The sequence below is a fragment of the Balaenoptera acutorostrata genome, chromosome 7 (assembly GCF_949987535.1).
Source record: "Balaenoptera acutorostrata chromosome 7, mBalAcu1.1, whole genome shotgun sequence".
NCBI lineage: Eukaryota > Metazoa > Chordata > Mammalia > Artiodactyla > Balaenopteridae > Balaenoptera > Balaenoptera acutorostrata.
Window position 1 is genome coordinate 97,384,148 of NC_080070.1, and position 13,666 is coordinate 97,397,813.

At 36.5% G+C, this 13,666-nt stretch overlaps 1 protein-coding gene across 1 annotated transcript in view; it reads right to left on the bottom strand.

The window, feature by feature from the left end:
* FBXL13 (F-box and leucine rich repeat protein 13) overlaps positions 1 to 13,666 on the bottom strand; it is a 187,870-nt gene that overhangs the window by 25,505 nt on the left and 148,699 nt on the right. The window lies entirely within an intron of this gene.

The following is a 13,666-nucleotide window of genomic DNA, read 5'->3' on the forward strand; positions in this document are numbered from 1 at the left end:
TTTACATTTTATTGGTCGTAAAAACCACATTTGGATTGTAATTGAGAATGGGTCCTGCAAATATTATATCCCGCTTTTTTCACTGATGTACATATTATGCCCTTTCATTTTTCAAAAACAAAATCCAGATCAAGGAGAAAAGTGCTTGAAATTCTGCTTCATTGAAGTCACTGTTTAAATTGCAATTTCTAATTTCATTTAACAGTCCTGTACACCACACAAAAATAAAATCACTCCGTTTATTCTTTTAATTTTATTGCAAATGTGGATTCTTTTGCTAGGAGCACAGTATGTTTTCTGTCTCCTTATTTCAAAACAAAGAATGGGCAAACCCTGTGAAGCCATCACACGTGGTCTGGGTTCCAGATGTGGATACTGTTTTATTCATGTTAGAGGAATTGGAGTTTAGATGCTACCCCAACAGAAACTAAATTGTTTGAACAAAAATATCAAGTAAGAGATGCAAAGTTTTTCTCTTTGCCCTGTACTTGATAATAGCTAAATATGTTTTATTTTTCTATTATTCTTGATAATAGCTAAATATGGAATTTGTCTTATGAAACTATCTCTGAATAGTTTCTCTGAAGTTTTCACTTTTTTTTTTATGTCTATGTAGCCATGTTAGAATTTTTTTAAGATGAGCTGTAATGAAGTATACTTGCTAAGTACGACATTTAACAGACTATAATATCTTTACCATTTTGTTCAAAATTATTTTAAAATATTATTAATTAATATTAAAATGGAATGCCACATTTCGTCACTATGGTTGTTCATTAAAGTGTATGGCCTCAAAATTTAATTAATTAAATATCATTAGCCATTAAGTAAATACAAATCAAAACCACAGTGAGATACTAAATACTACATACCTACTAGGATGGCTATAATTAAAAGGACATAATAAGAAGCCTTGTGAAGGCATTGTGAAGCCTATAAATGCTCCAAATTAGAAGGTGAAGTAAATGATGGTTCCAACATTTTGCAGTCTTTCTTTATACCTTAGAAAGTCTTAAATCTCAGGTCTAGGCAAAATTCATTCATTCTTAATTCATCATTAGATAAATATTTATTTAGCATGTATTATATTGTTCAGGCTCTGGGATAGAAGCTGGGAGTATAAAGGTCAATGAGGTGCAGTGTTTACTCTCAAGGAGCCCATAATCTGGCATTAAAGACAGACATGTACACTAGATCATTACAACCCTGTGAAAGTTAAATACTGTGCACAGTGGTCGAACCAAAGAGGAAAGATGAGGGCACTACTTTGGATTAGAGAAGACTGCATGGAGGAGAGTCATGAGTGGGGGAGTGTAAATTGCCAAGAAAGCTACAGAGGGAAGGACATTCTAGGCTGAAGGAGCAGAATGTGCAAAAGCATTGAGGTATGAAATAGTATGGCATGTGTATGGAACTATATAGCATGGCATGATTAGATTTACATGGATTTTTTAAAAATCTGAAAAGCTGATCTAAGAATTTCTCTTAAGGAAGAAACTACAGGGTTTTGTTTTTGTTTTGTTTTGTTTAATACCTTGTTAAGTGCTTGGGGGGGGAAGTCCTGGGGGTTGGCTGTGCCAAGCTTTTCTGGGAGGGATAAAAAGAGGAAAGTGGGAGGACAAGACAAAAAAAGAAGCAAAGAGGAGCCAACAAGATGGAGTGACTGGGCCTCAGTGGGGCAAAGAGCAGGTGGATACTTAAATTTTCAGGGAGGTTGTAGCATCAGGAAAATGTAAATTCTCCTTCATCTCCCTCAAAAGTCAGCCAAACTCACGAATGCTTTGCAGGAAAGGTTCTGGTTTATTTTCCCAAAAGTTAGAAGGGGCTAAATTTTGTAATCAGGTAAAATGCAAAGGAAAGCAGATGGTGTGGTAGCCTGGAGAAGTCACTAGCATTGCAGGTTGTATGAGAATGCGAAGCTCTAGGAATTCATAGGAATCCTGGGGAGCACTTTGCTCCTTCATAGGCCATGGAATTGAGGGACCTGGATCTTAGGGGTCCAGGCGTCCCTAGTGGAAAATTGACTTATATTGTAGCTCTGGTCTATTGAAGGGAGTGTCAAGACTTAAGACTCAAAAGGAAGCAGACACCAAGCCATGAGAGCCTTGTACATTATTCTGGAATGTGGATTTTATCCTATGCAACATTGTTAAACAAAACTTTCCCTCCTTAGGGAATAAGTGACAGTAAAGCAAAAAGAATGAGGATGTGTTTCAAAAGAGGTATAGAGACCACAGGGCAGGGGGTGATTGCTTTTAGTTGGAAGGAATAGGTGACAGTCTAGAAGAGACTTTCACAGAGGAAGAAGAATCTGAATTAAGCCTTAAAGTCTGGGTAAGATTTTGACAAAGGAATAGGAACAGTGTTTCAGACTGAGGAAGCAGCATGAACAAAGGCTTCATTTGGAAAGTGTGAGTTGTTTGGAAAATAGTTCAGATTGGGGTCACTGGGAGTAGTAGGTGGGAACACTGCACCCTGCCAGGAACAGATGGATGTACACCAGATAGTTGGGAGCAAACAAATCCTTTGAAAACTGTTCTTTGTCTCCCCCAATTTTACATCTGGAATTGTTTAGCTGATGTAGATAGACATCAGCAGTGAACGAGTTACCAAATGTTGGAATGGTATGTGTGTCTCTGTGTACTTACTATATGACTGAGTCATACTACTCCAGGCTTAAAATATCACCAACATAAACATAAAACATACCTCCCCCAACTCTTTATTTTGAAAATATTCAAATCTACAGCCAGGTTCAAAGAATGGTATAATGAACACTTATATATCCTTTACCTAAATTCACCAATTATAAATACTTTGCCACATTTTGCTTAATTGCTGTGATAGTTTACTGATATTTATGTGTGAATATAGTTTTATATGTATATATAATATATATATTTTAAATTCATATGTGTAGTGTGAACCATTTGAAAATAAGTTTCAGATATCATGATGCTTTACCTCTAAATATTCTATATGCATCTTCCTAGGAATAAGGACATTTTCCTATGTAACTATATAGGATTATGTATATATAATATGATACCGAAGATTAACAGTACTACCATACTATATAATATAGAGTCAGTATTCAAATTTGCTTTTTATCCAGTCCTCAGAGTTCACACATTGCATTTGGTTGCATGTCTCTTTAGCCTTTTTTTTTCTTTAAATATTGTCTTTCAAGATCCCAGGCCAGCCATTACATAAAATGTCCCACATTCTGGATTTGTCTGACTGTTCCTTATGATTAGATTCTAGGTAAACATTTTCTGTAAACTACCTAGGTGCTGTTTCATTAGAACTGTATTTTTCGTCTTTATTTAATAAATAATCCATGATGTGATCCTTTGAGACCACATGAATTCCCTGTTTCCCAACAACCTTTCAGTCAGTGATTTGAGCATTAATTGATGATCCTTGCATAAATCAGTTATTTTGTTGAAAGTTGCAAGATGCTGAGTTTTCTGATTCTATCTTTCCTTCTAAATATAGAATCTGTTATTCATTTAAACCTTTTTTTCCATTACTCTTTCCCTTATTTCCTGCTGAATAGTTTGAAAGGTACTTTGAACAAAAGATTATTTTAGACATAACAACTAGCTGTCCCAGTTAATTTGTTGTGTTACCTATTAACAACCTTTTTCATTAAGATATAATTAACATATAACATTATATTAGTTTTAGGTGTACATATAGTGATTCAGTATTTGTATATATCGTGAAATGACCATCACGATAAGTTTGTTTAACATCTGTCACCATATATAGTTACAATTTTTTTTTCTTGTGTTGAGAACTTCTAAGATCTCTCTTAGCAACTTTCAGATATACAATACATTATTATTAACTGTAGTCACCATGCTGTACTATACATCCCATGACTTATTTATTTTATAACTAGAAGTTTGCACCTTTTAGCCCCCTTCACCCATTTTGCCCACACCCCACAACCCCACCTCCGCCAATTACCAATCTCTTCTCTGTGTCTATGAGGTTTTTGTTTGTTTTTTTTTAGATTCCACATATAAGTGAGCTCATACAGTATTTATCCCTCTGTGTCTGACTTATTTCACTTGGCATTGTGCCCTCAGGGTCCATCCATGTTATCACAAATGACAAGATTTCCTTCTTTTTTATGGCTAAATATATATATACACCACATTTTCTTTATCCAGTCATCCATCAATGGACACTTTGGTTGTTCCCATGTCTTGGCTATTGTAAATGATGCTGCAATGAACAGGGGGGTTACATATATCTTTCTAAATTAATGTTTTCATTTCGTTTGGATAAGTACCCAGAAGTGGAATTGCTAGATCATCTGATAGTTCTATTTATAATTTTTTGAGGAACCTTCATACTGTTTTCCATAGTGGCTACACCAATTTACATTCCTACCAACAGTGCACAAACAGTCCCGTTTCTCCACATTCTCACCAACACTTGTTATTTCTTATTTTTTTGGTAATAGCCATTCTAACAGGCAATAGTCTTTTAATTTTCCCAAACTCCTGTTAAGCGCATTTACAAAATGGAGTTACTGTTTTGCTTGGTGTAATTATGTTGTTTGTTGGCAAAAGATGACACACTGAGGAAAATAAAAACATGAGTATTTTGCCCTATTATAAGACTAAATATTTGGTCATAATTAAAAAACAAGTTTTATATATTGTTAAGAGGAAACCTTATTAATCGGCTTCACAATCTGAAAGATTTAGTCTTTACAACTTGCACATGGCTTTTCTTCTGAGAGTCTGTGCTTTTAAAAAAGTCTGGAAGATGGTCTAGGCATTATGGAATACTAACTTTAGAATAAAATACAATGTAGTTTATCTGATAGCCACAAACCATCCTTGTTTATGGTATGTTTCAGTTTAGAAACTGTCAACACTTTAATACAGGCACACCAGAACAGTAAATAAGCATAAATAAATTTTATAATCTGTTCTGCATATGATTAAAGAAAGTCTCTTGAAAGAATCTGTATAAAATTACATAAGACTGCATAGTTTGTCCAACTTTTAATTCATTTTTTCTTAAATACTCTTTATAAGCAGTAGCTTATAGGCTTTCAATATTAAAACACTAAAACAAACCTCTCTTCCATAGTCATGAGATAAGCCATTGTAAAGGTATGGAGAAAATATGAAAATATGACAAATGATTAATAACTACATTATTATAAGGAGTTCATACAAATTGGCAGGAATATTGAGACCCCTCAATATATAAATGACTAAAGAATATAAACAAAATTCACATAAGAAAAAATACAATCACAAAGATAAACAAATATAGGGGGGAAATTTCTCTAGCTGAGAAATATATAAATATAATCTATACAATTTAGGATATTTAATATTTGAATATAGGATGTTGGAAAATACATTCTATGAAATAAGATGGAATGAGGTACCCAGGAGTCTAGGATACTGAGGACCTTGATGTAATTATTGGGGGTGTAGATCATGAGAAATCTAAAAAGAACAAAAGGTCCCTAACAGCAAACATAAGAAGCCTCCTTTCTTGCTGCTTTTTTTTGGGGGGGAGGGGGGGTAAAATGGGATATAAGTTGTTGTGATAGAGGGGATACAGTTAGAAGGTGTTGTTGAAAATCCTTTGTGTAAATTTTCTGCTTTCAGTAATGCTTAAATTGTAATATACGGAATGCCTATGATTCCTTGTCAAACATACTGAGAAACAAAACAAAACAAAGGGGAAGATTCTGAAGTCAAATGGGTGTCTGTCTTTTTTGTCAACCAGGACCAAATGAGCTCTGAGTCAGGAGAGATGTGTCCTGGTACTGGATTGAAACATGTTGAAATGGAATTCAGTATCTTGTGTCCAAGTCCTAATCCTTTTCTTAGGATTCTTTTCCTGGTTAATGGTACCACCATGTCCACAACTGACCAAATAAAAACCTGGATATTATCTGTGTCTACTCCTCCCCCCACTGCTCCCCATATCCAATCAATCACCAAGCCCGCCCTACCTATACTACCTCCTAAAAATCTCTTATGCATGCCTCATCTGCCACCACAATCAAAACCTCATTATTTCTAGTGTCATTGCAATACCTTTCCCATTCTTAAATAGATCTCCCTTACTGTTATGTCTCTGTACCCAAATCTGTATGAGTCCTACTCAGAGTTCTTCAGTGGCTCCCACTGCATATAGCACAGTCTGAATCGCTTTGCAAGGCCATGCACATTCTGCCCTCCACCTCTTTCTCCATCCTCATCTCCTGCCACATCCTCTGTCTTCTCAGGCCATGCTATGACAATACAAAGTCACCTGTGAATCCCCAACATATAACCCTCTGTCATGTCTCTATGCCTTCCCCCCTGCTTCTTCCTTCATTGAGAATGCCCTTCTCTTCTTTACCTCACAAACACCTACTGAAGTTCTTAGCTGCACCTCAAAAGCTGAAGAGCATCTCCTGACTCCTTCACAGAGACAAAAGTGCTCACTTTCCAACTCATCCATGCTGCCAAGATGCAGTGCAGTGCACATATCTCCATAACAGCAAATATACCTCATTATGTCATAATTCCAATAAATTATTGCTAAGATGTATTGAGTGTTTACTGTGTGCCAGACACTATGTTAAGCAGTTTACAAATCCTCACAACACTATGAGGAAAGTAATATTATAATTACTGTTTTAAAGAGAGGGTAATGGAGGCACAGAGAGGTTAAGTAACTTGCCTGAACTCTCATAGTGTTGTGACACCTGTAAGGATGTGAGGCCATACTCTGAACTCATGCTTTTAGTAACTTTTAGCCATGTAATGTTGTTACTCTTGTTGTTGTTGTTGTTTTGCCACTAAGCTGTACCTTGAGACCAGGACTGTGTAAGTTTAGTACTCCTATAACCTTGCATAGTGTTTGACACACAGTTGACAATGAATAAGTATTTGTGAATGAATGAGTAGTCTATTTACAAAATTATCTATTTTTATGGACCCAGTTTTCTCTTATCTTGCTGGCATACTCTCAGAATTCTTGGATGAAATCTAGTTCCCTTTGTAATTGTGTGAATCAGTGTTTACATTTATATAATGTTTCTTTCTGAAAGATTCACTCTGTTTGGTGTTGCCTACCACATTCGCTAAGGAGTAAAGAACAAAACTTTTATTGGAAATATGTTTTATCTCAATTAACGCATCCTCTTTCTAAAATCGTTGATAATGCTATCTTGTACAATGTCCATGAAAATGTATCTTAACCTCACAAGTGATCTTCCCTTTTATACTCTGGTTAGCAATTACAATTTTATAAAAATAATTTACCTTTTCTTCTTAATTATTTCTATTTATTTCTACTTACTTGATTATTAGTATGAATTTTGTATCATACTTCTTTTTAAAATGTGTCAACCTTTCCACCCTAATTTACCAACCTACAAGTCTAAAGGAAAGCAGGCTTTGGCCAATACACAGAAATTGGTCCTCTATATGGAGGGAAGGAAAATAAGCATCTCTGTTACCTGGAAATAGAACAAGTCACCTTGAGTCTACTTGCCTCCTACCTGATGGAGGTTGAGAGGAAAGTTATATCAACCAGATATTCTCCTTGAGGGAAATGACAAGCTCAGGTTGGTCACTTCTTTTTGCAATGATTTTAGTAGGCATTTTGCTGGAAACAGGAGAAAATTGACTGGAACTTCTATGAGGAAAACCACTATTGCTAGTGATGGGACCAGCAGGTTCATATAAGGCCACTGGCTGGGAAGAAGGGCCTGGAATGGACTAAGGAGAGGTCCAGCTTCATATGAAAAAGTTCAGTAGGGCAGACTTCTGATGTGGTTTTTGTTTTTAATCCAAGGCAAATTTATTTGTCTCTGAGTTATTCTGCTTTCTTTTAACTCCCATTCTTTCTATTTCTTAAATCTCAAGTGATTTCATGTGCTTCCTCCTTTAGGGGTTGTGCTACACTAAACCTCTGGCTTTATTTGTATGTGTGTTCCATGCAGATGGGTGGCCTCTTGAAAGCGTATCATCAGATTAAGACATGCAACTGTAAGCTCTCCCACTCCAGCTCAGATCATAGCTAAGAAAATGTAGAATTTTTAAGTCTAAGTGTTTGGTTTACAGGAAGGAAACAGTACCAGATCCATTCATTCCCTCACTCACTGACTCACTGATCAAATATTTTACATGCCTCTTATGTACTAAGCATTATGCTGGGCATCCCAAAGACAGGATGATCCAGCCTCTGCCCTCAAGAAACTTACAATTTGTAAGGAGACAGGCGTGGGAAAAAATATTAAAATATATTGAGCTGATTGCTTTATTGGAGGCATTATCAAGTACAGTGGAAGCACAAGGTAGGTAGATCCTAAGCCTGCCCAGGAATTCCAGAAGAGCTTCACACAGCTGAAACTTGAGGGATGAGCAAGAATTTACTAGGCGGCCAAGAAGAAAGACTGTTGCAGGCAGAGAGACTAACTCACAGAAATGGGAAGGCAAGGAGAGCATGACGTGTTTACGGAGCCATAGGAGAGTCAGTTCTATGTCTCTGGAGCACAGATGAAAGGTGGGAGTCATCTGGAAGTGAGGCTGCACAAGTAGGCAGGAACCACCTCAGGAAGAGCTTGGTTCTCCACACTAGACTATTTAGACTTTATGCTGAAAGCAGTGTAGAGCTCCTGAAGAAGTCTGAGCAAGGAAGTGAAAGGCTCAGATTTGCATGCTGGAAGATCACACCACAGCAGAGTGGAGAACAGATTTGAGGACAGTGATACTTAAGGCAAGAGAGGTTAGTAAGGAGAAATGGTGCTTGACCTATGGCAGTGGCAGCAGGGTTGGAGAGGAGGCAAGGGGACAGATATAGGAGATATTGTTAAAGTTCTCACATCGGCTTCTTTTTTTTTTTTTTGGCTAGAAATTTCTGAAACTAAATGACCTTATAACATATACAATTAAAATTAAGATGGAAACCACACGCCAGTATTCAATTAGGATTACCGGGTTTTTTTGTTTTGCAGTTCAATTTGAAAATAATTTGGGTGCTACCCAAATGAGGCCATCTTAAAGCATAACACCCCTCTAGGAGACTATGCTGTAATGTGGCAGGGATACGATACAATATATTAGGAACTAAAGAACGCTTACTTACTTAGAAAACCGTCTAGAGTAATTAATTTCACCATGTGATTTAAGTTTTCTTAAAGAGAGAATGCATCAATAAAATAAAACCTATTGATATTGCCTTGAAATGACCTAGGTTGAGAGTGTGATTTTTTTTTGAATTTTATTTAATTAAAAAATTTTTTTAAACAGCAGGTTCTTATTAGTTATCCGTTTAATACATATTATTGTATATATGTCAATCCCAATCTCCCAGTTCATCACACCACCACAGCCATCCCCCCCCCCCCCCGCCACTTTCCCCCTTTGGTGTCCATACGTTTGTTCTCTATATCTGTGTCTCAATTTCTGCCCTGCAAACCGGTTCATCTGTACCATTTTTCTAGGTTCCACATACATGTGTTAATATACAATATTTGCTTTTCTCTTTCTGACTTACTTCACTCTGTATTACAGTCCCTAGATCCATCCACGTCTCTACAGATGACTCAATTTTGTTCCTTTTTATGGCTGAGTAATATTCCATTGTATATATGTACCACGTCTTCTTTATCCATTTGTCTGTTGATGGGCATTTAGGTTGCTTCCATGACCTGGCTATTGTAAATAGTGCTGCAATGAACATTGCGGTGCATGTGTCTTTTTGAATTTTGGTTTTCTCTGGGTATATGCCCAGTAGTGGGATTCCTGGGTCATATGGTAATTCTATTTTTAGTTTTTTAAGGAACCTCCATACTGTTCTCCATAGTGGCTGTATCAATTTACATGCCCACCAACAGTGCAAGAGGGTTCTCTTTTCTCCACACTCCCTCCAGCATTTGTTGTTTGTAGATTTTCTGATGATGCCCATTCTAACTGGTGTGAGGTGATACCTCATTGTAGTTTTGATTTGCATTTCTCTAATAATTAGTGATGTTGAGCAGCTTTTCATGTGCCTCTTGGCCATCTGTGTGTCTTCTTTGGAGAAATATCTATTTAGGTCTTCTGCCCATTTTTGGATTGGGTTATTGGTTTTTTTAATATTGAGCTGCATGAGCTGTTTATATATTTTGGAGATTAATCCTTTGTCCATTGATTCGTTTGCAAATATTTTCTCCCATTCTGAGGGTTGTCTTTTCATCTTGTTTGTAGTTTCCTTTGCTGTGCAAAAGCTTTTAAGTTTCATTAGGTCCCATTTGTTTCTTTATGTTTTCATTTCCATTACTCTAGGAGGTGGATCAAACAAGATCTTGGTGTGATTTATGTCAAAGTGTTCTTCCTATGTTTTCCTCTAAGAATTTTACAGTGTCAGTCTTACATATAGGTCTCTAATCCATTTTGAGTTTCTTTTTGTGTATGGTGTTAGGAAGTGTTCTAATGTCATTCTTTTACATGTAGCTGTCCAGTTTTCCCAGCACCACTTATTGAAGAGACTGTCTTTTCTCCATGTATATTCTTGCCTCCTTTATCAAAAATAAGGTGACCATATGTGCATGGGTTTATCTCTGGGCTTTCTGTCCTGTTCCATTCATCTATATTTCTGTTTTTGTGCCAGTACCATACTGTCTTCATTACTGTAGCTTTTGTAGTATAGTCTGAAATCCAGGAGCCTGATTCCTCCAGCTCCGTTTTTTTTTTTTTTTCTCAAGATTGCCCTGGCTATTCGGGGTCTTTTATGTTTCCAAACAAATTGTGAAATTTTTTGTTCTAGTTCTGTGAAAAATGCCATTGGTAGTTTGATAGGGATTGCATTGAATCTGTAGATTGCTTTGGGTAGTATAGTCATTTTCACAATGTTGATTGTTCCATCCAAAAACATGGTATATCTCTCCATCTGTTTGTATCATCTTTAATTTCTTTCATCAGTGTCTTATAGTTTTCTGCCTACAGGTCTTTTGTCTCCCTAGGTAGGTTTATTCCTAGGTATTTTATTCTTTTTGTTGCAATGGTAAATGGGAGTGTTTCCTTAATTTCTCTTTCAGATTTTTCATCATTCGTGTATAGGAATGCAAGAGATTTCTGTGCATTAATTTTGTATCCTACAACTTTACCAAATTCATTGATTAGCTCTAGTAGTTTTCTGGTGGCATCTTTAGGATTCTCTATGTATAGTATCATGTCATCTGCAAACAGTGACAGTTTTACTTCTTCTTTTCCAATTTGGATTCCTTTTATTTCTTTTTCTTCTCTGATTGCCGTGGCTAAAACTTCCAAAACTATGTTGAATAATAGTGGTGAGAGTGGACATCCTTGTCTTGTTCCTGACCTTAGAGGAAATGCTTTCAGTTTTTCACCATTGAGAATGATGTTTCCTGTGGGTTTGTTGTATATGGCCTTTATTATGTTGAGGTAGGTTCCCTCTATGCCCACTTTCTGGAGAGTTTTTATCATAAATGGGTGTTGAATTTTGTCAAAAGCTTTTTCTGCATATATTGAGATGATCATATGGTTTTTCTTCTTCAATTTGTTAATGTGGTGTATCACATTGATTGATTTGCGTATATTGAAGAATCCTTGCATCCCTGGGATAAATTCCACTTGATCATGGTGTATGGTCCTTTTAATGTGTTGTTGGATTCTGTTTGCTAGTATTTTGTTGAGGATTTTTGCATCTATATTCATGGGTGATATTGGTCTGTAATTTTCTTTTTTTGTAGTATCTTTGTCTGGTTTTGGTATCAGGGTGATGGTGGCCTCATAGAATGAGTTTGGGAGTGTTCCTTCTTCTGCGATTTTTTGGAAGAGTTTGAAAAGGATGGGTGTTAGCTCTTCTCTAAATGTTTGATAGAATTCCCCTGTGAAGCCATCTGGTCCTGGACTTTTGTTTGTTGGAAGATTTTAAATCACAGTTTCAATTTCATTATTTGTGATTGGTCTGTTCATATTTTCTATTTCTTCCTGGTTCAGTCTTGGAAGGTTATACCTTTCTAAGAATTTGTCCATTTCTTCCAGGTTGTCCATTTTATTGGCATAGAGTTGCTTGTAGTAGTCTCTTAGGATGCTTTGTATTTCTGTGGTGTCTGTTGTAACTTCTCCTTTTTCATTTCTAATTTTATGGATTTGAGTCCTCTCCCTCGTTTTCTTGATGAGTATGGCTAATGGTTTATCAATTTTGTTTATCTTCTCAAAGAACCAGCTATTAGTTTTATTGACCTTTGCTATTGTTTTCTTTTTTTCTATTTCATTTATTTATGCTCTGATCTTTATGATTTCTTTCCTTCTGCTAACTTTGGGTTTTGTTTGTTTCTCTTTCTCTAGTTCCTTTAGATGTAAGGTTAGATTGTTTATTTGAGATTGTTGTTTCTTGAGGTAGGCTTGTATAGCTATAAACTTCCCTCTTAGAACTGCTTTTGCTGCATCCCATAGGTTTTGGATTGTTGTGTTTTCATTGTCATTTGTCTCTAGGTATTTTTTGATTTTCTCTTTGATTTCTTCAGTGATCTCTTGGTTATTCAGTAATGTATTGTTTAGCCTCCATGTGTTTATGTTTTTTACGTTTTTTTCCCTGTAATTGATTTCTTTTTTTTTTTTTTAATTATTTATTTATTTATTTTTGGCTGTGTTGGCTCTTCGTTTCTGTGCAAGGGCTTTCTCTGGTTGTGACAAGTGGGGGCCACTCTTCATCGCGGTGCGCGGGCCTCTCACCATCGCGGCCTCTCTTGTTGCGGAGCACAGGCTCCAGACGTGCAGGCTCAGTAGTTGTGGCTCACGGGCCTAGTTGCTCCACGGCATGTGGGATCTTCCCAGACCAGGGCTCGAACCTGTGTCCCCTGCATTGGCAGGCAGATTCTCAACCACTGCGCCACCAGGGAAGCCCCCTGTAATTGATTTCTAATCTCATAGTGTTGTGGTCAGAAAAGATGCTTGATATGATTTCAGTTTTCTTAAATTTACTGAGGCTTGATTTGTGACCCAGGATATGATCTTTCTTGGAGAATATTCCGTGTGCACTTGAGAAGAAAGCGTAATCTGCTGTTTTGGGATGGAATGTCCTATAAATATCAATTAAATCTATCTGGTCTACTGTGTCATTTAAAGCTTGTGTTTCCTTATTAATTTTCTGTTTGGACGATCTGTCCATTGGTGTAAGCGAGGTGTTAAATTCCCCCACTATTATTGTGTTACTGTTGATTTCTTCTTTTATAGCTGTTAGCAGTTGCCTTATGTATTGAGGTGCTCCTATGTTGGGTGCATATATATTTATAATTGTTATATCTTCTTCTTGGATTGATCCCTTCATCATTATGTAGTGTCCTTCCTTGTCTCTTGTAATATTCATTATTTTAAAGTCTATTTTATCTGATATGAGTATTGCTACTCTAGCTTTCTTTTGATTTTCATTTGCATGGAATATCTTTTTCCATTCCCTCACTTTCAGTCTGTATGTGTCCCTAGGTCTGAAGTGGGTCTCTTGGAGACAGCATATGCATGAGTCTTGTTTTTGTATCCATTCAGCGAGCCTGTGTCTTTTGGTTGGAGCATTTAATCCATTCACGTTTAAGGTACTTATTGATATGTATGTTCCTATACCATTTTCTTAATTGTTTGGGGTTTGTTTTTGTAGGTCCTTTTCTTCTCCTGTATTTCCC